Below are 25,452 nucleotides of genomic sequence, written 5' to 3'. Positions count from 1 at the left end.
TCGGAACTTTTCCTTCTTGACAAAGGTGTTGAGATGACTTAGGTCCAGAATTGGCCTCCAGTCCCCTGTTTTCTTTGGAACTAAAAAGAACCTTGAGTAAGTTCTGAATCCTATTTGGTCCGCTGGGACTGGTTGGATGACTCTTTTTTTCCAGCAGCTTTGAAATTTCTGTAGCTGCTGGGTCTCGCAGATGGGGTGGTACATCTGGGAGTTTTCTCTTTGGAATGGGGGTGGACAGAAATGGGATTTTGTAACCTCTGGTAACAATGCTTTTTACCCAATTGTCTGAAGAAAGGTTTTGCCAGGCCCGAGGGTATAAAGCTAAGCGACCCCCGACTGCCTCCAGAGCAGGACAGTCGGGCCTCCTCTCAGGAGTGCTGAAAAGGTTTGCCAGGGAGGTTAACCCTGTCACCTTGGTTTTGCGGACCCCCTCTGCCGCCAGGGCGGCGTCTTCCACCTCTGCCCCCCCCCCTCTGCCTCTAGAGGGGGCATCACCCTGTGTGTTTGGAAAAGACCCTTGGGGTTTTCGAAACCACATTTTCCCACCACGTTGCCCTTTGGGGTACGGTCTGGAAGGGTGGAAAACGGACTCCGACAGCAGACAGAGTCTTTCCCTCCTGTTCACACCGGGTAAGGGTCTCCTTTACTTTAGGGCCAAAAAGTGTGGCTCCATCAAATGGGGCGTTAGTAAAGGAAGACTTGAAGGCTTCCGCAAACGAACATAAGCGCATCCAGGATTGCCTACGAAGAGCAATCGCTGAAGCCGCTGCCCTACTCGATCCTTCGGCTGCATAGGATATCAGCCTCATGGACGAAGTTCACAATGGACGTAAGGGTGTTGAGATGCTGTAACTTTCTCTGAGACAGCGACATCTGTAGCACCCTGGAGGGTATCTCCCAACTCTTTGACTAGATCCCTCTGTAAATGTGTAAAATGGGTCAAATAGTTCAGGGAGCATAGAAAAGCCGCTGAACTGAAAATGCGCTTCCCGTATCTGTCCATGGTCCTAGAATCTTTGTTAGGCGGATGGACAGATGAGGAAGACTCCGACATCTCCTTTTTCGTGGCGCTGCCACCACCATGGCGTCTACCGAACTCCTTTGGTAAGGTAAGCTTTGTCCTGTGGTGCCGTGATGTACTTATTTGGCTTCCTAGGGACAGGTTCCACCGTGTCAGGAGTCTCCGCCCTTCGAGCAATTAAATCCATTAATTCATCAAAGGGCGGAGTGACCCAGGAGGAGGAAGGACGGGCACCAATTGCCTTCAGCAAAACTGACTCATCCTCAGAAGGGGGGAGGGCTTGCCAGTCACCTCTCTGTTTAAGGATCTCCAAGATGTCAGCAAAGAGACATCCTCTGAAGGTGACTTAGGGACCCTTCTGACTCATCTAAGTCAGTATCAGATGTCAAGGATTCTTGTGGAGAATCCAAGTGTCTCCTCTTACACAGTCTTTTCCTAGGAACTTCTTCGTGGGGAGCATCCGAAGAAGCCTCCGAGGAAGAGGGGGCACCCTCCAGGGGTGGCTGAGACACTGGTGCCCGACGCTTGGACGTGGCCGTGGGTGCAGAGGAGGATAACGGTCCTTTGCGGGGAGGAGAAGCTGTACCTGCTGATGTGGTTGTCTGAGTAGACAACACCTTCCTCATGAGGTCGAAGGCCCCCGGGTCCCGAGTTGAGGTATCTCCCGGTTCCGAAGAAATGGGAAGAATCCCCAAACAGGAGCCGAAGGCACCGACCCCGAGGACGGAACCGAATCGATCCGTGCGAGGCCCGAGGAGAGTCGGAACGAAACATCGGTCCGACTCTCGGTCCCGAACCAAGGACAGATCTTCGCCCCGAGACTCCGGTACGAATCGGATGGAGTCGAGGTAAACCGACCGAGAAAAGGACGGTTCTGGCACCGAGGGCTCCACAATCATCAGGTCAGCCTCTTCCGGCTCCGAAGACTGAACAGGTCTCGGAGGAGGAACAGATGGAGATAGTGGCAGGCCTTCAAGTCTCGACATCAACTGAGAGGAGACCGAAATAAGCTTGGACAGGGCCGTATGCTCCATAAGTTTCTGCACCACACGGTCCACGTCGGTGTCGGAAAGGGCTCTCGAAGAACGAGTCGAAGGGATCGAAGATGGAGCCGACCTCAATAGAGTCAGTGGAGGGAGCTCCGTCACCGGTTCCAAGACCCGAGGCTCGGAAACTGCCAACAGTTGAACACTCGGCCCCGAAGTCTGTGGAACCGGTGATCCAACTAAACTCGAAGAGCTCGGAGCCGATGTCTTTGGCTCCGACGTCTTCGACCCCTTCGAAGACTTGGATGCCTGGTCTGAAGCATCCAAGGCCTCCTGGAAAGAGGGTTTCAGCAATCCTCTATCCATCAGTTTCCTGCGCCTATCTGTCATGACCCTCCCACTAAAAGAGTGACAAATAGAGCAGTCCTCTTGTAAGTGGAGAGGGCCAAGACAGTAGACACAGGAACTGTGGTTGTCTGTGACCGACATTTTTTGGCCACACTGACAACGCTTGAAGCCAGATTTTAATTTTTCTGACATGACAGTAAGAAAGAATGACAGTCCAGTAATTAAAAGTCACTTCCAATGAGAAAAACAGTCAAATCCAGTAATATGTGTCAAATCCTGTAATAAGCAGACTACACAATACTTAGTCAAGTTATTAAAGTAGGGGAGATAGGCCCCGAAATAAACTCTGTACCTTTTAGTTAAACTAAGTAACTAATCTAAGGAACCGAGATATCAAAGTCCACTCACACACCTACTCTAACTATTCATAGACTATATTGAAGAAAATTTTTGAAAAATTTAAACAGAAAGATAAATTCTTATCTGTAAAAGCCTCGAGCTAGTCCCCAGCGATGCGTAAGCAGCAGCGGCAAACTAGATCTGAGGTAAAGGCAGAGGGGGATTGTGGGTATTGGATGTCCTCGAGCTTCTTCTCGATGCAGAGCTTGCAGTCGGCCGGCACGGAGCCGAGGATCGGCTCCGAACCCCATGTGTAAGAACAAAGGCGAGATTGAACACTCTCACATTTAATATTTACTGTGTTCATAGTAGTTTATAAAACACAGTATAAGACCTAGAACTGAATGAATTAATTGAAAAGATTGCAGTTTTGTTGAAGTTTGCCATTTACAGTTTTCTAATACTACTTGGGAATCGTAAAGGATATGAACATTTGTATGAACTGTGATGCAATAACTTCATTTTTTAAAGAGACAGGCCACACTCACTGGACATTAGAGAACAAACACAGGAGTTCCTTTGGAGGGAATGAGTTAATCTTCTCAAAGTTAAGGAAGTCTGGATCATTTATGCCCCATTCTCAAGTCATAAAGGGAAGGGAGAAAGCACAGGTATTTCACAGGATCATAGGAGTTTACTAGGCTAATGGCCGTGGGGCCCTTACAGCCTAGCCAAGAGTTTATCCCCAAGAAACCTGTCAGCACTTGTCACCCATGTTGATGAGAGGCACAGGTGGAACCCCTGGGACAAATTTGTAGTTTCCCATCCACTCATCAAGGTTGCGCTTAAAAAGGATCAGCGAGGTATTCTGTTTAATGTGTACGGGAAGTCTATTCCAGAGATGGGGCAGCCTCTGGGAGACAAACATCTCTCTCCAGCAGGTTTTGTTGATGTCACATATTAGATTCATGCCTTTTGAGCAGGTAATGTGAGGAGTCAGACTTAAGGATATGGAGCATCTCTAGTATGGCAGGGTCTGAGATTGCCTTGTAGGTGAGACACAGATCACCTCTGAGCAATCTGTACAATACAGAGTAGAGTGATAGTGATTTGAGCCTGTCTGCATATGGCAAGTGTTGTAGGGCATGAATTCTCTTTGTGAGGTATTTCTGTGGCCTTTCCAGTTGATGCAGCTGTTTGGAGAGGTACATAACAAATGTGTTGTTATACTTAATTATTGGTCTAATGAGGGAGGAGTACAGAGAGGTAATAACCTCTTTTTTTCTGAATGCAATCACTTTACTTATGAAATGAACCAAGTAAAAGGCTTTTCTGATGACTGCCGCTACATGATGGTCAAATGTGAGATTGTTATCAACCTGCGTACTCAGGTCACTCACCACAGGTTGTGTGTTTAGGGGATTGCCATTTATTTAGTAATCAGTAGGGGGCCATGTTTTTGCCGAATGGTATGATGATACATTTTTTTGCATTTAGCTTGAGGCCATGACTTTGGCATCAGTCATTAGTTGCTGCGAGACCCTCTTGTAGTATGTTATCATCATTTGTGGAGTCAATGACAGCACCCAACTTACAGTCGTCCACAAACTTGGTCAGTCACAGGCCTTTTGTCTTTGCCTGGACCTCTGAGAAGTAGATGCCAAACAGTAGGGGTCCCAGGACAGATCCCTGGGGAACTCCACTACTGGCAGGTCTACTATCGAAGGAACATATTTTGACCTTGAGGGTCCTGTCGGTGAGCCAGTTGGCCACCCACCTGATGAGAGAGGGATTTACACCAAATTGTGTTAGCGTTTCGATGATGCCTGAGTGGGGGATTATGTCAAAGGACTTGGCCAAATCAAGGTAAGCTGTATGTACTGACTTTCCCTCATCCAGGGCCTTGGTGACAGTCTCAAAGTCATCAACCAGGTTCAACAGGCAAAATCTGCCATTGACGAACCCGAACTGGGTGGGGTCAAGTGCTTGGAGATTGACTATGCCCTTGTATATGAGATCCATAATAATATGCTCCATGGCTTTATAGATCAGACTTGTCAAGCTAATGGGGCAATAGTTTCCAAAGTCAGTAGTGGCACCACCTTTGTGCAAGGGGATGACCATGGGAGTTCTCCACTCTGCTGGAATAAAGCTTGTACTTAGGCTGTGGTTGAATAGGGTGCTCAGTGGTGAAGCCAGTTCTTGCTGAAGATGGTGCAGAATACAGCCTGGGATACTATCAGGTCTCATGAAAGCTGTGTTCATTGCCTTGGATAAGGCCTTTAACACGATCAATGGAAATGTGAGGTGCGGGACAAGTATTGGGGATGTTGAAAGGGCCTTGGAGGGGACAGGGGGTGAAGTTTGCACTGAACCTATCTGCTAGCAAGTTGGCTAAGTCAACAGAATCAGTGTAAGTGATACTGTAAATTACTAATTCGGAACAAACCTGGGCTTTGCCATGGGGGTTCCTGACATAACTGAAGAAGGCTTTGTGGTTTCCCTTTGTTTTGGACGCTAGTTTCTATTTATAATTGGCTTTGGAAGTTTTCACTAGTGATCTAATTTGCTTGTTGAGGCTAAGGAGGGAGTTTTTCCAATTTGGAATTTGTTCCTTTTCACTCTTGGACAACAGTTTCTTCCTTTTGTTGTAAAGCCTGTTGATAGATGATGTCCACCAAACAGGTTTGTGTTAAACTGAGGAGCAGGTTTTAGTTCTGTTGGGTGTGGCTGTGTCCATGCAGTTGTACACGTGCTTGTATACTACACTTGTGTACTGTTCAGCATAGTTGTCTGCATCCTCTGAGGGGGGTGGTGGTGTGAAGCTAAAGATACCCTCCCTTAGGAGGTTGTAGTCAGCTTTTGAGAAGTTTTTTAGCTTGATTACAGCTGGGGGTGGGGGGTGGGATAGAAATTTCAAATGAGACAGTCTGATCTGATCTCACCAGGGAAGAACATACTATGGGAGTGATGCAGTGGTTGCCCATGTTGGTGAGAACCAAGTCCAGACTGTTATCTCCCCTTTTAGTTTACCATAACAGTAGATGTCCTACTGATCACTGTTGCAGTATTCTTAACATTATGAGTTTTCATCTGCTGACATCTGGCCAGGGTACCAAAGCTTTACCTTTAAGGGTGTACATCCAATGGGTGACCTCAGCTTGTATGCATTGGGGTATACAGGTGTATGCACACACGAGTTCCTTAGTCTATCTCTAAGCTGGCAGCCTGAAGACTACTGAGAGAGGAGACTGATCAGCTAGGAGGGGCATAGCTCAAACAGGTAAGTAAACTCCCCGTAAACTCCCCAAAAGCAGGATATAGGTGATAGCTTGCAACTAGGGAAAAAAAAAAGTAATGTTGGAGAAAAGGAAGAGGAGGGGAAGAAGGGAGGGAAGGAATACAGCAACAGTGAACAGTAGGGTATCTACTGTTATGCTAAGTTTTTACACAACTTGTACTATGTCCTGACTGAAATCACTGTTGCAGTATTCTTAACTTATTCCCTGTAGTGGAGCTCTGGAAGTCTGCACTGTAACTTCCAATGGACAGATCCTAAGCTTTTTGATGGAATCAAATTAAATTGTCACATTTCAAACAAATGTTCACATCACTGGAACCACTAGGGTTACTAAAGAAAAATGTCAAAAATCTTCATCACAAACCATTTTAATCTTGGTACTATTCTTTAAGTTCTATGTCTTAAACTGGATTTTATAAGTCATAATAAAAACAGTAACTATTAAGTTTGTAAGATTTTGTAAGCAACTTACAATATGTCAGCAACCGCTCAAGTTACACACATACTATTGGTAGCATTTTGCTCATCCAGCTGAGAGCTTTAATATGAGGCTAAGCAGTTCTGTCTGTGCTACTCAGTTGTCAAGATATTTAGAAAAATAGGAAATGTATTACAATATAAATGAACATTATAAAAGCAAGCAGTTATAAACTCACCATAACGTTCCATCTGTGTTGTCAATCTTTGTTCATTCTTGACGAATGCATCTCGGTTCTGATCCTCAGAACTGGCTGGGCTGTTATGCAGCTCGCGCCAGCCAAAAACACTCTCAAGCTAAGACTCTACCCATAATGCCCCTCTTTCCATTACTTCAGATTGGGTTTGCAGCCAGTAGCAACAGCATACACAAAAAAGGGCAAGTAGAAGCAATTTCCAAGGTGAAATCCTATGCAAAACCCAAGACAAGGGTTAGATCCCCCAGGAAATCTACAGGAGGGGGATGGTGGGTGGGATGTCAAGAATGAACGAAGATCAACAACACAGATGGAACGTTATGGTGACTGCATAACTTCTTTATCTGATGCTGTCAATCTTTGTTAATTCTTGACGAATGGGATAGAGTCCTCAACTAATTTAGTTTCTGGGTGGCCTTATGGAAAGATATTTCTAAGAACTAGAGATCCAAAGGATGCTCTTACCCTGGAGACCATATCCAATTTGTAACGAGTGATATAGGTATGAGGTGTAGCCCAAGTTGCAGCTGCCCATACTTTGTCCATGGAGGTTTTTGAATGAAAAACAGCTCATGTAGCAATTGATCTGGTACAGTGTGCTCTTTACAGGCACAGATAACTTACTTTCATTTATGAACATAACAAATGGAACACAATCTCTCAGTCATCTATACAAAGTCACTTTTGAGATAGCTTTTCCCACAGTTGGGCCAGAAAATGAAATAAATAACTGATCTGACTTCCTGGACTCTAGTCCTGTCAAGGTAACTGTCTATGAACCTCCAGTAAGTGTAAGCAATATTTACCTTTGTTGGAAAATCTGGGGAAGAAAACTGGTAATTCAATAGATTGGTTAATATTGGATTCTGAGATCACCTTAGGAAGAAAGGAAGGGATAGTCCTCAACGATACCCTGTCTTTATGAAAAATAAAATACGGGGGTTTTGCAGATAACGCTTGGATCTCAGAGACTCTTCTGGCAGAAGTGATGACTACTAGAAAGAGAGTTTTCCTGGAAAGGAATTTGAGATGACAACTAGCTGCTGGTTCAAAGGGGGAAAATACTAAGCATTTCAAAACCAAGGTTAGATCCTACAGGGCTATGGGATCTTTGAACAGAGGTTTCAGATGTAAGGCACCTTTGAGAAAGACCATGCATAGGCAAAGAGAAATTAAAAACAGTCATCACAGCCATTGTGAGAATTAGAAATGTCTGCTAAATGAACTCTAATGATGGAAGCAGAAGCTCCTTGGTCAAAAAGGGAGGTTAAAAATGCCAACACCTTTTCTACAGGTGCCGTAAAAGGATCTAAATTGTTTTCACAGGCCCATATTGAAAATCACTTCCATTTACTAGAATAGCCTATCCTGGTAGAAGGTCTGTGGGAAGCCAGAAGAATTTTTTGTACAGGGAAAGGTAGGTTATTTTGCCTGATGACGAATGGAATTGGAGGAACCAAGCTGAGCTTGAGAGCCCGTAGTTTGGGATGCACCAGACCCTGTGGGTGAGACATTAGGTCTGGAACTCAGTCCAGAATCCATAGACAGTGAGTCAAGTGAGGCCATAGAAAGGGGAACCAAACTTGCCTGGGCTAGAAAGGGGCAATGAATATCACTTTTCTTTGCAACCTTTGCGCTTTCTTCATGGAAGAGTGGAATGAGAGGAAAAAAAGGAAAGGCATAAAGGAGACCCAAGGGCTAATCAAGGAGGAGAGCATCTCTCGGGGACTCCCCCTGAGGAGGAATTACAGCAAAGTACCTGCTGCACTTGTTCATTGGAGAAGCAAAGAGATTACAGCAAGGGTGACCCCACTGGCAAACTATTTCCTTTGCCACTTTTGGATTGAGAGACCACTCATGAAGCAGTAGAATGCATCTGCTCAGCTTGTCCACTATCACGTTGGAGCTCCTCAGGATCTGCGATGCCACAATAAAGTTGTTGAAAGATATAACCCATTGCCACACTCTGAGAACTTCCTGGAAAAGGGGGTAGGATTTGGTTGCACCCTGATTGTTGATATACCATACCACTGACATGTTGTCTAATTGGAGAGCAACTGTCCATGGAGGAAGAGCAGATTGAAAGGCTTGCAACACTAAGAGCACTGCTCTCATTTCCAGGACATTGATATGCAAATTGGCCTCTTGTGGGTACAGAGTGCCTTGAACTGTTCTTCCCAGATAATGCCCTCAATCCCATCTGGGAGGTATCCATGGTCACTATGGCCTTGGGCTGAGGGAGAACAAAAGGACGGCCTATTAGGATTTCTTCTGACTGTATCCATCAAGATAGATCATTTTTGTAATGATCTGTTACTAAGATTGGATGAGTTAGAATGGACCATTGGTTAGCTAGAAGCCATTGCAGTATTCTCATGTGAAATCTCACTAAGGGAACTAAGGTGATGGCCGCTGCCATAAATCCTAAGGCTTGAAGGACAAGTACAGCGGGCAATCTATTTTTTGATAAAATGAGCTGAACTTGAGACTTTATCTTTTGCATCCTGTGAAGAGGTAGATAAACTACACATGGAACTGTGTTGAAGTAGGGTCCTATGAATTCTAGCTCTTGAGTGGGAGACAGTTGTGGCTTTTCTTTGTTGACTGCTGTGTCCAAAACATTGAATAAGTGCATGATGAAGTCTGTGGCTTAAAGAAGTAGATGCCTGATAGGGACAGTGAGGAGCTAGGTAAGGAAAGACCTGGAATCCATGTAGTCTCACGTGGGCCGTGACTGCTGCCATGCATTTGGTGAGCACTCTGGGGGCTGTGGTGAGGCCAAAGGGCAGCTTTCTGAACTGATAATTACTGGCTCCTAGCAAAAAGCTGAGAAACTTTCTTGAGCGTTTGTTCATCTTTATGTGGTGATACACTTCTTGAAGGTCTATAGAGCACATCCAATTGTTTTCCCCTAGAAAGGGGAGAATAGACTGTACTGTGACCATCCAGAATTTTGTTTGCTAAACAAACTTGCTCAGAAGGCTGAGGTCCAAAACTGGTCTCCAATCCCCTGTCTTCTTTGGCACTAAAAAGAACCTTGAGTAATATCTGGATCCTATCTGGTCAGATCTATGTTAAATCATCGAACACTTAAAAAGTGAACAGTGGTTTATCGAACCCATGTAAGCAAAAGCTTACAATCTTGAATGCTTAGAACAGCGCTTTTTTCCTAACGGAAAAAAATCTCTGTTCCACAAAAAAAAAAAAAAAAAATTTAAAACATTACATAAAGTGGGGGCCTTCACCCCCCTACTTAAATATACCAACTCCAGGATTGCACTACAGTTACAAAAATAGCAAAGTAATGAAGCAGCCAAGCAATTTCCTTCCCAGGGAAAGAATTTGCTTATATGCCGTTTCGCTATTTTGCCTTTTCGTGTTTTCAGGTTCGATCAAGACGCATGCGTCTTCGATCATTTAATAGGAACCCGTCTGGTCTGGTGGGACCTTTTGGATGACTCTTTCTAGCAGCTTTTGAACCTCTATGGCTGCTTGATCCCTCTGGCTGGGGGGAACATTGGGGATTTTTCTCAATGATCCTAGGAAAAGGGTGAAGGGGACATGATAGCCTCTGGTAATAATTCTCTGCACCAAAGTATCAGAGGTTATTCATCGCCAGGCTGTCAAGGGCAGTGACAGCAATCAGGCCTCCTTTCAGGAGTGCTGGTAGATTTGTCCAGAGGAGGAGTCTCTACAGCCCTGGATTTGTGGGCCATCTCTGCTGCAGGGTACGTGTTTTCCATTTGAGTTCCCCAATCTGCCCAGAGGGGAGCTATTGTCACATGTCCTGGAAAGGCCCTTGAGACTTCTTGAGCCACATCATTTCACTCCTCTGATTCCTGGAGTAGGATCGTTGAGGAGCAGAAAAATGAATGCCCACAGCAGACAATGGCAATGCCTGAACCCACTGTGTGGTCATACCCTCAGATGCGTCTGCAATGAGCCACATGGACAAATTCGATATAGACTCCAGGGTGGCCAGCTGAGAGGCAACCTTATCCTGCATCTTGTCAGACACTGCTCCCACAAAAGTATCTGATAACTCCTTAATCAGATCTCTCTGGAGTCTATTAAATGCGCCATGAAGTTCAAACACCTGACTGCGAAAGACCTGCTTTCTAAATATGTCCATCGTCCTAGGCTCCCGGTTAGGAGGACAGACAGTAGGACTCTCATTGGTGAGTTCTTTCTTGGTAGCAGCCACCACCACCATGGCATCTACTGCTAAATCCTTGGCCCAATACTGGTGGTCTTCAGTAGTTGATAACATTTTTTCTGGTCTCCAGGGAATAGGCTCTATAGAGTCAGAGGCCTTCCAAACCTGCTAAGTGATCAGCTTAATAAGATCACCAGTGGACAGGGTCACCCAGGAAGTAGATGGTTGAGCATCAAAAGCTTGCAATTACACAGACTCCTCTGAGGTCGGATCTTGGGGCTGCCAGTTACCCCTCTGTTTGAGGAGCTCCAGGATGTCTCCAAAAGAGACATCTTCAGGGGGTGACTGGAGGGAACCTTCCCCTTCATCGAAGTCCGTGTTGGTGACCGATTCCTCCAGGGAATCCAAGTGCTTCTTCTTGCACATCTTCTTACGGGGTGGCTCCTTGGTGGGAATCTCTGAGGAAGACTCCGAAGTAGAGGGGCCATGTGCAGGGGTGATGAAGTTTCGGTGCTTGCTGTCCTGTCATGGAGATTGGTGGCAGCTCTGGACCAGAAAGTATGGGCATATGACACTCCGATGTAGGAGGGACCAGCTGAGGGCCTGCTCTCTCCATAACCTGGAAAGCAGGACCCCTGAAGAGGGATGGGAGCCTGGAACTGAGAAAGACAATCACAGAACTGAGGTCACACCCCACTCCAAGAGTCCACCCTCAGTATCAGGAGCTGAGGAAGGACTCAACTGTCAATGTCCCAAGAGTCAAGGTCAGCTCAGAAGAAAAATCAGGAACCAATCCAAGACCTCTGGAACCAACAGCAGCATCACAGCCCCAGGAATCTATAGGTTCCGATGGAACTGAAGATGTCAGAGTCATGTCCGGTGCCAAGGTAGGGAAATGGCCCTGAAACAGTTGGTACCAGGGGAATTGAAGTTATGGGCTCCAAAGCTCTGGTGGAAATCAGAGGAGGAGATACTGAAGGACTCTTTGGAGAAGATACCCCAACTCCAGAAGGGAGAGGGGCCTGAGAATGAGCAGGGATACCTCTGACTGCCAACAGCTGATCCACCAATCTCACGTCTAACTCAGAGAGAGACTCCTGGAGGATCGAATAGATAATCCTGAGGGAGGCTCTGGCCATTGCAGAAAGGGGCTAGGAAGTTGGTCCGCAAAGGACTCTATAGAAGGGGAGCACCTCGTGCTGAGAAAAAGAAGCAGTTCAGGTTTTGGCACCAAAAATGGAGGGGCAGAGTCTGCTGAGGTGCAACTGGAGAAGTCGGCACTGAGACAGAAACCAAAGATGCCGGTGCCAATGATGGTGCTGAAGGCACTGTAGTTATAGCAGTCGGTGCTGATTCTTGCACTTGTAGTTTTGGTACCTTGGCTTTTGGTTCCAAAAAGACATTAGGAGCTGGAGTCTTATGCTTCTTAGCCACTGGTGCTGAGGGGGAAACTAGCACCAAGTGGCTCTTCTTTTTGGCAGAATCTGAATTTGGGGAGTATCAGACCTGGACAGAGCTTCACTGAAAGATGATTTGAACATGCCTTTTAAAATAAGCTTGTTACAATGTTCAACTAAAGCCCTGGCAGATGTCACAACTTTGATCAAGATGCAAAGTACCTAAACAATAAACACGCAAAAGATACCCGGAGTTGGGCATCTTTCTACCACAATCTTGGCACTGTTTAAATCCTGAAGTGCCTTTATGTTTTTCTGCCATTATAATACATCAAAAAAATAACCAAAAACAAAGGCCCAAAATATCTTGACAGGCACACACACCACACAGTCATCAGAGATAGACAGAAAGCTCTAGCAATGATAGTAGCGAAAGGGAATACCACAGTGGTGCAGAAAGAAAAGGAAAAAGTACCAACAATGGTACTAAGAAATACCGACAGTATAAGAAAAAAAGGGTGAAGGGAGTTACCAACAATGGTAACAAAGATTACTGAAGGTAGTGGGTAGATAAGACGCACACTGACAAAGAAATTAAATATAACAATAATAATGAGTAAAAAGAGATAGAAAAATTAAAATCACTAATTAGACAAAAATAAAGAACTTAGTTGAGAGCACCAGCTGACATATCTTTCTGACAAACAAATGAGATCTGGGGTAATGGAGAGAGGGGCATTGTGGGTAGAGTCTTAGCTCGAGAGTTCTTTTGGATGGCACGAGCTGTATAATGGCTGAGCCAGTTCTGAGGATCGGAACCAAGATTGATTCATCAAGAATGAACGTAGATTGACATCAGATCAATTAATATTTCTTTAGCTGCACTACAGAGGTCAATAATCAATACAAGTGTTTGCCATTGTGTAAGCTTTAAGAAGAAATATTTAAGTACTTTGTATATAGCATGGATTTGGAATTATTGATGAAAATATGAACAAGGAATGTTTGATGCCTAGAGGTGTCAGTAGGGTATAATTGTACAGACACCTGGAGGCATCACTTGGCTGTAATGAATTAACATATGGGTGATTCACAGAACTGAAGGAGGTAGAGTAAATGGTGGCTAGCTAATGGGAACAAGAGCTGTCCAGTGGGAGCCCAGACAGGACAGACCTACCAAATGCAGCCTTGGATCTGCAAAAGGCACCAATCTTGTAGTGTTTAGTGAAAGTGTACACAGAGGACCAGATGGCAGCCTACAAGATTGACCTGGCGTTAACATCCTTGCGGAAGACACCAGAATAGGCCACTGTCTGAGTAGGGTGTGATTTTGAGCAGGAAATCAATGATTTACTATAACAGATGCAGCAGAAAGAGGTAGCCTTTGATATCCAGGCTTTGCAACCAGCTGGTACAGCTTGAAATCAATGAAGGAAACAAATAGTTGGTCAGTTTTTCTGCCTTTTTTTGTTTTGTCCAAGTAGACCCTCATCTGCCTGTGAATGTCTACAGAGCATAGAATTATTTCCCTGTGTTTTGGGGATTGGGAGAAAGGAAAGGCAGGTGAATAGTGCACTTACTGCACTTGAGCTCAAAACCAGTTTGTTTTACATTGCGAGGGTTCTTTTGCACTCTGGTGGGAGCAGAGAGCTAAATTCAAACCATCCAAGGCGGAAACTACTGGTCAATAGCTTATAGTTATTACCTGGTTGGCCTGAGGGTTTTTAACTTTATAAAAGTATTTCATCCTGCTTGTATAAAAGAATTTTTGTGAGACAGCTCATTTATTCAGAGCTTCCTTGATCCTGGCTTGGACAACTGTGACTACAAGACTGATAAAAACATATTTTTGCACTTGCGCCAATGGTTTCAGTGATATTTTCCACTTCTGTGCTGCATTTAATTTGGTTGAATGTATCACTCTTTTGCAGCCTGCACTTGTTAAAGAAACTCCATCAGTTTGTTACTGTACCGTTCTTAGGTTGCTTTAACAGTATTCTAATATTTCATAACCTCCTTTGATACTGCAAATGGTGTCCAAAGTTTTTTTAAGTGTTGCAAAGTTTTGTGTGCTGTGAACATTTTTCAGGGTTAGTGAAATTACTTCCAATGATTCCTATTAATGCAGGAATTCTGACTTCTGTTGAAAAGCATTTGTTACTGCACTTGAGCTCAAAACCAGTTTGTTTTACATTAAGAGGGTTCTTTTGCACTCTGGAGGGAGCAGAGAGCTAAATTCATCCCACCCAAGGTGGGAACTACTGATCAATAGCTTATTATGCTAGTATCTGTTTGGTCTGAGTGTTTAAGTGTTTCATCCTTCTGGTTCCCTGTGCTTGCATATAAGCAAACCTCTCCAGTTTAAAATCCTCTATAGGAAATGCTCTCCATAGTCTCCCACTGTTCACAGATGCTCAAAGACCTGCCAGCTTGTGCAGAGGGTGGTACCACTGCAGGTCATCTAATAGTATACTAAACAGTCTAGTTTTGACCTTTAAGTGACTCTCCCCTACTCCTTCCCATATAGAAAGTGCATTTCCTTGCCTTACATATCATAGGCTAGATTCAGACCCACTGAATCAAGACTGTTTGGTATCACTGTGCTCTTAAACCAGCCGCCCTACATTAAGAAGGCCTGCCTGTACCCTTGACCAGAAGTGTGTAGCTCAGTACCCATCTGAGTTGGGGATTGCTGGAGAAAGGATCAGTCTGGGGTTTTCCCATTGGTAGTTGTGTTAAAAACGGTTTAAATTTGCCTGTATATAAGCCTTGCATTTACCCGTTGCAGCAAAATGGGGTTGAGCAGTGCCCATTATAGGTACAAACACCAGGGAACATTATTTTTTCCCTAGAGACCTTCCAGCACCCTCCCCAAGCTTTCCGGCTAAGCAAAGGGCAACTCAGTTGTGCTCTAAGCAGCGTTCTCACACATCATCCACTGCCTATGCTACTCCAAGTCAAACTAGACCACTAGTTAAGCCAAAGTCCTAAGTCCAGCTAGCTCACTTCCTTCACAAATACCACATTGAGGAAAAATCCTTCCACAATAGTTGGGCAGTTTCCCATCATTTCTCCTGCCAGTTTGATTGATATGGGCATCTTGAGGCAATGTAGCAATTGCTTCATGTATACTGACAACTATTTACTCCAAATAACACCCTATGTGAGAGATGCAAATACACTGTGGAACTGGAATAAATTCTCTCACATAAAAACAGCTTGGACATCAAACAGGTTGGCAGCACAAAAAATAAGGTCATGACACACAAACCCACATATGCAGAGGTACTCACTAAAAGCCTACCAAAAGAACAGTGACCTCCCAAATGCACACACCATCCATGCTCATCACTAAGAAAAAAGAAACCATTACACATATCAACATACAGACACCATGGCTCAAACAAATAAGACCCTAAGGCAAAACACACAATGTCTTGGTCATAGGCAACTTCACAGTGAGGCACACAGATGTTCCCTACACCAGAATGGACAAGGAGAAGGTCACGGTCAGCTGCCAGGATCCAACAAATCACACATGCACTCAAGTCACTCAACAAATACCGTTATGACTTTGTCATAGTCCATGTTGGAGTGAATGACTTGAGACGTACCTCTCTGGACTATATGAAGAGAGACATGATGGAACTCTTTGATTACATGTCCCAGACAGGTATGTCCATAGACAGTACTCTACCCTCCCTCAGGATGATGCCACACTATAAACAAAAAATGGTTGACCTCAAAAACTGGCTTAGCTTCTGGTGTCAGTCCAGGGGGATCCAGTGTCTGTCAGCCGGGGAGGATATGGTAGACATACCTCTCTGCTTTGCTAGAAATGGTCTTCACCTGCTCCCCCCCCCCCCCACATTTTCAGATACTGGCAAAGGCCCTTGCCTCCCTCATAGTGCCTTTTTTAGGCAATGTCAAAACAACACATTTTCCAACATAAAATCTAATGAAGACAAACTCAGGGTCATGCCACTTAATGCTAGGAGTTTAAACAAGAAACTGCACTCCCTGGAAGCACTCCTCACCATGGTTCAAGACTGCTGAGAGCACCCAGGCTGTGCAAGGCTACAATTGCTTCCACATGCTCAGACCTCAAAATAAGTGTGAAGGAACCAAAGGTGGAAGTGTATCCATCTTCATTAAAATCAAATGCATTTCGAGACTGGTCAAACAGCATTACTCTCTCAAACTACTCCAGGTCCAATTAACTATTGGGAAAGTACCATAGCACATCATTGCTAGCTATATAAGCACACCACCTACCTTGACTTATTGGAATCCCTCACCATACAGTCCAACACCTTAGTCATATGACATTTCAACTCTCCTTCCATAGTCTATGGGGCATACATGAGAAAAACACGCTTGCCCAGAGGTTCCTGGACTTTGTGAACACAAATTATCTGGAACAGAATCTGCATCCCCACTAGGAGCTCTAATGTTCTAGACACAGCACTCACTAACATGGAGGGTAACTGTACTTCCCCATGCATGATGCCCTTCCTTATTAGGTCAGACCACAAATCAGTCTCATTTGAACTACTGGAATGGACACCCTCAAAGAAAAAAAATTTAAAAAACTTTACCAAAGCTAACTACAGTCTACTAAGTGATGGTATAAAAAGCTTCATACCACCTGCAATCCCAAATATCAATGATCACTAAGCAGAAGTGTATGCAAATGCCCAAACACTTAATCAACTGCATAAATTCTGCGGAACAGATCAAAACCAGGTTTTCATGTAAAAACAAGCTGCCAAGGTGGGCTTCATGTATAAGCAGATTATATAACAAAAAGAAGAAACTGTTGTCCAAAAGCAAGAGGGATATCACCCTGCAGAGGAAGAGTTCCATAAACAAAAAAATCAGAAATATTGTAAAGTCCTCTAAAGCAAATTACAAGACTAAAATCACATCCTAGCGAAGGATAATCATAAAGCATTCTTTAACTACATCTGAAGTCTAAAGGTTATGCCCAGCTATGCACCGGACTGGTTGTAGATGGGATCACTCATACTGCACCAAATATCACCAACCTGCTTGACAGATTCAACGCAAACTTCAATCCTCTATCCCCACCTACCATATTCCAAAGCATACCTGGCACCATCCCTCTGCCTAGTATCTCTATAGAACAAGTCATCTCTGCACTCACCAAGGCCAAAAACACGTCCTTGATGGGACCAGATGATATCCCAAGTTGTGTATTGAATAATCTAAAACAAGACCTAGCTAACACACTTAGCATTCTTTTTAATCATAGTATGCGAACTGGCTATGTCCCTGCAAAATGGAGAACAGCAACAGTAATCCTTCTGCACAAAAGGGTGCCATCAACTGACCCTGGGAACTACAGAGCCATACGTCTAACCAGCCTCATCTGCAAGGCCATGGAAAGAATCATCATGGACCTTATCAACACAGACACAGGCAATCTCAAAATGCTGGATCCAACCCAGTTTGCCTTTGTTAAGGATAGATCATGCTTATTAAACCTAGTAGACTTCTTTGAGAATGTCACCAAAGCCATGGACAAAGGTAAAACAGGGCACACAGCCAAAGCTTTCAACACAATTACCCACTATGGCATCATTAAGAAACTCTCCCAGCTAGGGATTAACCCTCGCATTACTAGATGGGTGGACAGTTTGCTCACCGACAAAAAAATCATTGTAAACATTGGTGACTCCACCTCCACCTTTAGACCAGTCACCAGTGAAGTTCTACAGGGATCTGTGCTGGTCCCCTTATTGTCCGACATCTATTTCTCAGAAGTTGAGGCCAAAGTAGATGGCTTCTGGCTCACCAAGTTCGCCGATTATTGCAAACTGGGAGCAATCACTGAGTCTTCCAACAATGCCAACATATTACAAGAAGGGCTAACACAAACAAATGATTGGTGCCAAAGCTATGTCTTAAACTAAATGCAAAAAAATTCATTATTATTCCCTTTGGCAAAACGGAATTCCTACAAATTACAATATTGACAGCACCCAGAGTTCCAACCCAGAAGTGCGAGACTTGGGAACACAGGTTGATAGCAATCTAAACTTAGACTATCATAAAGTTTCCATAGTAGTAAGGAAAGCCTTCTATGTAGTGCACCTCATAAGCAATGGCACAGCATCCAGGTCAAGGGATGTTATAACTCCACTGTACTAGACCCTCATTAAACCACTACTAGAGTATAATGCTCCCTTTTGCATATACCTCACCAGACACCTATAGCAGCTGGAGAGACCTCAGATTTTTTCCACAAGAAAATATAGGGACTCCAAATCATGACCTATGAAACAGGATGAAAGCCCTGTCACTTTACTCTATCTTATATGCTGCTGAGAGGTGACCTATGCCTGGCCTAAAGGACAATCTCCAACCCTGCCCTAATGGAAACCCTACACATCCACAAGTGAAATGGCACAAGAGTGACTCGCTCTATGGATCTCAACCTAGTTTGTGATCAACAGAACATGCTGGAGAGAGAGATATGTCTCCCAGAGACTGCTGCTTTTCTGAAATTGACTTTCTATTCATGTAAAACAGAGATCCTCACTGACCCTACTCAAACGCAACCTAGATAATTGGATGGAAGACCGCAAATTCGCCCATGGGGTGGCACCCGTGTCCCTCATGGATAGGGGTAGATGGTGTTGATCACAGACCCACTCTGTTCATAAATTTGTTCTGTGAACTACCCAAAAGAACAAATGCGGATACTTGGGATTAACATGGCTAGCCTTGTAAAGACTCTAGGGTGGATAGCCTAGTAACCACCTATGAACCTATAGTGTTATTAAGGGAGAGTTTACTCACTACCTTATGCCTTAAAAGTCGCCCTGTCCCATTAGAAAATGTGGAATAGTCATGAATGCCTGAAGTTCTGACTCAGTAAGAGCCAACAGAAGGATAATTTTCCAGGTGCAGAATTTTAGAGTGGCAGATGATGCCAGCTCAAATGGGGACAATGTAAGTTCTTCTAGCACAAAGTTGAAATCCCAGGGAGGAGAAATAGGTTTTCTGGGCAATTTAAGATGTAAGGCTTCCACTCAAGAAAAGTTTGACCTCTGACTTCCAAGATGGCTGCTAACAGCTTAATTCTAGTTCTCCCAGTTCAAAAATAGAAACTCAGCATAGAAGGGAGTAGGCTTGTGTTTATGGGTAAATTTCAGTAACTAGCTAGTAGGTGTATTGGCTGGATACCAGGAAAAAAGAAATACAAGAGGACCTGGAAAAAAATCAGCTACAAAAAGTGAAAAAGAAAAACTGACTGGGGAAAGTTCTGCAGATGTTCAGCAAAAAGCAATGCAACCTCCAGACATGATTTCCAGTAACCTACAGGAAGATACAAGAAACCTTCACACATATCTGGTTTAAATAAATGAAACACTGATGAAGTATATCAACACAAACAAAAGGCTGGAAAAATGGAAGAAGCTTTAAACAAATATTCAGATGAGGTGACAAAGCTGCAAAAATCAGAGGTTGAAATGAAGAAAAGGCTGGCTGAATATGAGACTGCTCAGGAAGAGATGTTTCAAAAAATAATCGTAGAGGACACATCACACAGGGAAAACCTGAGAATTTCAGCTATACCCGAGAAGCTGGAAGGAACAGACTGCATTAATTTTATGAAATCACAAATAAACAACTGGACTGGTATTCCACAGCAGTAGTTGCTAGTTGAAAGGGCACATTGTGCGTATGGCTCCTAACCTGGTTATGAGACAGCAACCTAGACCTTTAATAGTAAATATGCAATCCTACCAGCGGAAGGAGTTGATTTTGACAAAACTGTGGCAAAAGGACAAAGTACTAAAAGTGGGAGACAGCAGAGTGTTTGTGGACAATCACTCATTGTACACAAGGCAAAGCAGAATCAAATTTATTCCACTATTCAGGGAATGTCGAGACACAGGTGTGAGATACAAACTGCTGTACCCAGATGTTTTCAAAGTATTCTTCCCTGGAGGGGAAAAATCATTTTTTGATGAAGCACATGCTAAGGAGGAAATACAAAAGTTTGTCCAACAAAAAGTGAGCTGTGAAACAGAAAGATTCTGCTTTGTGTTCTTCTGGTAATAAAGACCAGAGAGAGACTGCACCTGTAAACTTTTTCCAGTGTTTCAATGGAAATTTTTGGGAGTGAAGAAAGGCAGTATGAGAGTGGACTAGATGAGTACGCTGGAAATAAAGTGACAGGATTTGGGAGATGGAGATGAACAGTAATAAAACCAGTAACAATGTGAGATTACAGTGCAATAATTATGTGTGTGAAATATGGCAGAACAAGAAAATCTGAAAATATTGGAATTTTTCTGAATTTGTTGGATTTGTGGGAGACTCTAATGCATATGCCCTACTTTATGTCATTAATGCTCACAGCAGATTTGTAGAGCTAAGGGACTACTGGCAAGGGAGGAGGATTATACTGGCATGTATTTTTATATCACCTAAAACTGCTATAATGGAGCTCAAGAAAATTCTGGGAGAAATAATCAGTTTTCAGCAAGGAGCATTACTTATAGGTGGGGATTGGAATGTGACTTGCAACAGTGAAGATGTGTCTGGAGGGCCCAGAAGGGAAAGTATAACAAAGAAGGGTAGATTTCTGAAGAAATGTATGAAAATATTTGGCATGGAAGATGTGAATTCAGTAATACGAGTTTGGACTGCATTTACATATTATTCCCCAACATATAAAAACTGGGCTACGCCAAACAGATTTTACTTTTCACAGGAGCATGTGCATTGAATTGAAGGTCTTGATATGCACCCAATAACTATTTCAGATCATGTGCCAATAAAAACTAAAATTAAAACATAGTGTAATGAAATAAAAATAAGACACTGGAGTGCTTTCCCATCTGTTGAAAAGAGAAGAATTTAAGGAATGGGTAGTGGAGATTATTCAGGCCCTATTAGAGAGGACAGAAACTTCTTCTGAAAATATAGCTAAGGAGTGGGATAAAATTAAGATGGAGTTTAAAAATAGGGTGGAAATAAAAAAAGGGAGCTATGGTTAAGAAGTAAATATAATTATTTAGAGAGACTGACAAATGTTAGAGTATTGCAGAATGGGGAGAATCTCATAGGACAAGAGGAGGATCAACTGCAGAATACTAAGCAGAAAATAAGGGATTACCTCGATAATATGCATGAGTTTAGAAAGATTGCTATTAAGCAACTGTTTTTTGATAACAGTAGAGCACACAACTTTTAGCATAATGACTCAAGCAACAAAAAGTCGAAATGGCCATCACCAAGCTTAGGGCGCCTACAACAAAGGAAGGTAACAAGAGATCCTGTAGAGGTATTAGAAACATTTCAGAAATTCTATGAAAGTCTATATAAAGCAGAGAAATATGGAAATCAAGAAAAGATACAAATAGAAATGTTTATGGAAAAATTAAATATGCCAAGGTGAGAGGCAGATGAGGCTCAATTACTAATGGTTAGGATAAGAGGAGATGAGATAAAAATTGTGAAGCATAAACAAACTACAGACAATTTCCCAGGAATAGATTGTATTCCTGTGGAAGGTTGGAAGCTAGGAGGGAAAAGACTGATAAAGATCTAGAAGGTTTTGTTTAACAGTATTTTAAGAGGAAGAGAAGTACCAGCATCCTGGAAGAAAGCAGTAGTAGTTGTAATACCTAATGAGGGTAAACACCCATCAGACCCAACTTCATACAGGCCCATTTCAATACTAAACCATGATTATAAAGTGTTCATGTTTATAATGGCTAAAAGAATAACAAAAGTAATGCCAAAATTGATAGATATAGATCAATGTGGTTTTGTAGTGGGAAGACAAGCATTTGACAACATTAACAGAACACTGATGATCCGGAGGGAAGAAGATACCATTGTTGTTGGTGGGTTTTGATGCAGAGAAAGCATTGGACAGCGTACGCTGTGACTTTATGAGCAGGGCAAGGGAAGCATTTGCATTTCTTGAAAACAATTATAAGGTTGATTAGGAGGATATATGAGGGATCGGAGGTGGAAATTAAAGTGGGTGGGGTCCTCTCTGATCATTTCTGCTTGAGCAGAGGCACCAGACAGAGGTGTCCTCTTTCCCCTTTGTTATTTGCATTACATTTAGAACCACTAGCAAAGAAAATAAGGGACTCAAAAATTCAAGGATATAATTGATATGGGAGTCAAGAACAACTGGCTTTATTTGTAGATGACATTTTATACCTGACAAACTCAGAAAGAGACATTACAGTGTTGTGGAACATTTTGAGACAGCTTCAAATCTTTTCAGGATACAAAATTAATGAAGCTAAAATAAAGACAATAGCAGTAAATTATGTACCCACACACAAATTGGTTCAGCAATATCTGTATTCATGGGGATATAAGAAAATGAAATATTTAGGAGTATTGATTAAAATGATTCTGGTGTGGCAGGTAAGGATATGTGAGAAGGGACTAAACAAAACATAATACAAAAAATGAGAAAATGGAGGCTTTGTTATATGGATATGGATAGTAAGATAAAATCAGTCAAAAATGCTTTTAGTCCCTTTAGTCTTATACACTGGTCAGGCATATTTATCAACCAGAGGAGAAGTTGTAGATAGTAATTAATAAAGAGCTGAAGGAATTTATCTGGGAAGGAAAGATGGCAAGATTCAAGTGGGATAAGCCGATTCTTCCAGTAGAACAGGGCAGACTGGGATTACTCAATTTGAAGGGGTATTTCAAAGCTACACAGTTAAGGCTCCTATACATAGCACAAGCAGAAAATTAAAACACAAAGTAGAAAGTGATGATGTTGAAACAGGAGGGAAGCTCAAGAAAGGAAGAGAGGCTGGGATTTTGGATGCAGACCTTTAAGGAAAAAACATAATCATACAGAATATTATATCCATAAAGTAACAGAAAGTATTCTAAGGACTAAGCCAACATGGGAATGGAGAAAGGAGATTCTGCCAATAGGGATTACTGCATTTAGCAATATAGACAATAGCCAAGAGGAGGCTGGAATTTATTGGAGAAAACTGGTAAAAAAAACAAGGTATTGGGAGAAAATAACTATAGAAGGGAAAGGTAACAGAATGTGAAAAGGCCAATAATTTATTTGGACTGCAGGTTAGAGAATTGCCTTCCCTATCAAGGATTGATATCAGAGTATAGGCAATGAGAAAGAAACAGGGAGGTCCTAAATGAAAGACCAGCACTGGTAGAGTTTTTAGTAGAATCTACAGCAGAAGCTGCCATCAAAAAAGGAATAATTAGTAGAGTATATAAAATATTGCATGATAACTATAAGAATCAATCAGAGGAGGTTAGAAAGGATTGGGAAGAGAGAGAGAGGATAAACAATTCACAAAGAAACAATGGGAGGATATATGTAGGTCTCCCAAATATGGAACAAAATCTAGATGATTTAGGATTTTTGCTTGGAAATGTTTACATAGATATTTTTATACCCCAAGTAGACTCCAGGTATTTTTTCCTCAGATAGACAGCAAATGGAGGTGTGACTAGAAAGAGAGGTACTTGGGAACATATTTTCTGAGAATATGGGAGGTTGGCAGACTAAGGATTCCTTGCGGGAAGCACTGTTGGAGATGCAGGATGGGCGGACTGGTATGACAAGGGAGATGATTTTTCTGAGCTATGATACAGAATTGGAATTGCCTAGACATGGTAAGGGCATGCTGTGTAGAATTACGGTAGGTGTCAAAAGTTTGTTTTCATTTATACAAACGTATGACTGCTTATTCCATAAGTGATGGTTTACTAAAGATGTTTCTTGTTTAAAAAAGGGGAGCAAATTAATAATTTATATAATGTTGCTTAGGTTACATGATACATAGCAATATACGTGAAGTATAATGTTTAATGTTAATTTAATACAATTTGATCATTTTTGTATAAATGTAAATTTGCCTATGACACAAGTGATAATTCAATAAATGTATTTAATAAAAAAAAAAAAAAAAAAAAAAGGAAACGTTTAACCTCGGTCTTGGACATGAGAGGAGGGCTGATGCCAGATAGATGGGTTTTAATGGAAGAGTAGACAAAAAAGCAGACTGCAACAGTTTATAGAGATGCTGAAGGACAGTAGGAACCTCTGACAAGAGTGGATCCTTGCTGTGTTTGTAGCACCAAATAGAAAATCTTTTCTACTTAGCTGTGTATGATTTTTTTTCTAGAAGTAGGCTTCCTGTAAAATCTGAACCACCTCCTTAAAGAAGAGATACCCTTTAGGTATCAAAACCTTATCATCCAGAGAGTGAGACAGAGAGGCTGTACTGGGATGGAGAAGCAGACCTTACTGAGTGATCAGATCTGGTTGCTATGGTATCTTCCAGGAGTTTCCCTTGGACATGTGGAGTAAGCGGGGAAGTAGAAGTTTTGGATCTTCTTTTAAGGCTTTTAGATGTATTCCTGGAAGCAGTCGCAGAGGTGGGAAGGCATACAGGAATCACCCTGACCACTGAAAAGAGAAGGTGTCTGTCCTCCAAGCTAAGGGAGACTGGATCTTGGTGCAGAGGAAGCTGATGGTTTACTGAGGAAGCAAAAAGGTCTGTGTGGTGTGCCCCACTTGTGCCTGATTGTTTTGAAGACTTCTGTTCAAGGTCCATTCATGAGGGCCCTCCAGGGACCTGCTTAAGGAGTCCACTAGCACATTCTCCTGGGAAGGAATGTATTTATCTGTCAAAGTTAAGTTCACTTGTATGGCTAGGTGTCATGCCACTTGTGCTAGCCTGCACAGTGGGTAAGACCCTGTGCCCCCATTTGCTTAAATATCATTTAACTGTGGTCTTGTCAGTGCACACCAAGACAGTGCCTGGTTTCCATGGGTGCAAGATCTGCAAAGCTTACCAAAAAGTTCTTATTTCTTTCAACCTGATATGGCCCTCCAGGAAAGGAGAAAGCAATTTCCCCTGCACATCATAAGATCCTGTCCATGATCCCATACCCTGTCCGAGGCATCTGTGTGAAGAACTTGGCTGGGTTGAAAGTAAGAATATGGTTGGGTGTGACCTGTTTCTCCCACCAGAGCAACTCCTTTTTGAGGCAAGGTAGGAGAAGGATCAGGATGAATATTGGGAAAAAACAGATTTCAGTTACCACTGAATTTTCCCCATGTGCAGCTTGGCCACAGGAAGCACTGGAATGGTGGCTACTATGAAACCCAAAACTCTGAGGATCTCCCTTGCTGTGCAGTACGACACCTTGTAGAGGTGTTGAAAG

The sequence above is a fragment of the Protopterus annectens genome, chromosome 7.part0, assembly GCF_019279795.1.
Source record: "Protopterus annectens isolate FY-2018-M chromosome 7.part0, PAN1.0, whole genome shotgun sequence".
Taxonomy (NCBI): Eukaryota; Metazoa; Chordata; order Ceratodontiformes; family Protopteridae; genus Protopterus; species Protopterus annectens.
Note: the sequence above shows the minus strand (reverse complement) of the source record.